At 45.9% G+C, this 1,032-nt stretch overlaps 1 pseudogene; it reads right to left on the reverse strand.

Annotated features, from left to right (window-relative positions):
• Window positions 1-552, reverse strand: part of LOC103272457 — a 939-nt pseudogene extending 387 nt beyond the window's left edge.
• Between the last annotated feature and the right edge of the window lie 480 nt (window positions 553-1,032).

The following is a 1,032-nucleotide window of genomic DNA, read 5'->3' on the forward strand; positions in this document are numbered from 1 at the left end:
ATCGCTTGGTACTGTGAGGGATAGACAAACCCGCCATCCACAGCTCCCTTTCAGGGCTCCAAAAACTTTATTGCCAGTGGTAGTTCTGGCAAGGCCTGCATCCAAATAGCAGGTGAAAGCACCGGCCTTGCCATCAACACTTTCTACGGTCACCTCATCTCCGGTCACCTCCACTTGGCCTTCATAGGTCTTGTCCATGCCAAACGAATTGAGGAGCCTGCGGGCCAGCAGCAGGCCAGTACAATATGCTGCAGCATAATTTGTCAGGCCAACTTTTAGACCATATTTTGGTAGTTCGTGTGCATAAGCTGCGCAGACTATCACATCCCTTTCTATATGGGCATAAGCAATCTGACAGATGATATCTCTGTTTGTTACACAAACTATCATCCTGTATTTGGGTGTGTTGTATTCATTTTTATCCTGTATCACCAAGCGTTTCTGAGCATAGTAATCAGTTTTACCCACTCGTCTTCTAAATTTCACTTGGTATCTCTTAAAGTAGGCCTTATTCTTGACAACTTTAACAAACCCCATCCTGCAGAACAGAGACCCGCGTCCATGGCTCCACACAGACCTTGATTTTGTATCTTTTAACTAACATCTCCCTATATCTCCTTATTTTCTATATGTCTAATATAGTTCGATTAAAACAAATTTTTAAGTTGGTATAACTTGGCTGTGGGCTTTCTGGATGCCAAAGCAAAATTAAAAATATAAAAGGAAGCCGGGCTTGGTGGCTCAGCCTGTAATCCCGTGCCTTTGGGAGGCTTAGGTGAGTGGATTGCCTAAACCCGCGGGTTCGAGACCCGCCTGGGCAGGCGAGACCTCATCTCTACAATAAATAAAAAAATCAGCCGAGTGTGGTAGCGCATGCCTGTAATTCCGGCTACTTGGAAGGCTGAGGTGGAAAGATCGCCGGAGCCCAGCAGGTCGAGGCTGTGGTGGCCGGGAGCGGCCACTGCACTCCAGTCCGGGCAACAGAGTGAGACTCCAACTCAAAAAAAAAAAAAAAAAAAAGGTATATATATA

Source organism: Carlito syrichta, unplaced genomic scaffold, assembly GCF_000164805.1.
Source record: "Carlito syrichta isolate Samal-C Ts95f unplaced genomic scaffold, Tarsius_syrichta-2.0.1 Scaffold312570, whole genome shotgun sequence".
NCBI classification, from domain to species: domain Eukaryota; kingdom Metazoa; phylum Chordata; class Mammalia; order Primates; family Tarsiidae; genus Carlito; species Carlito syrichta.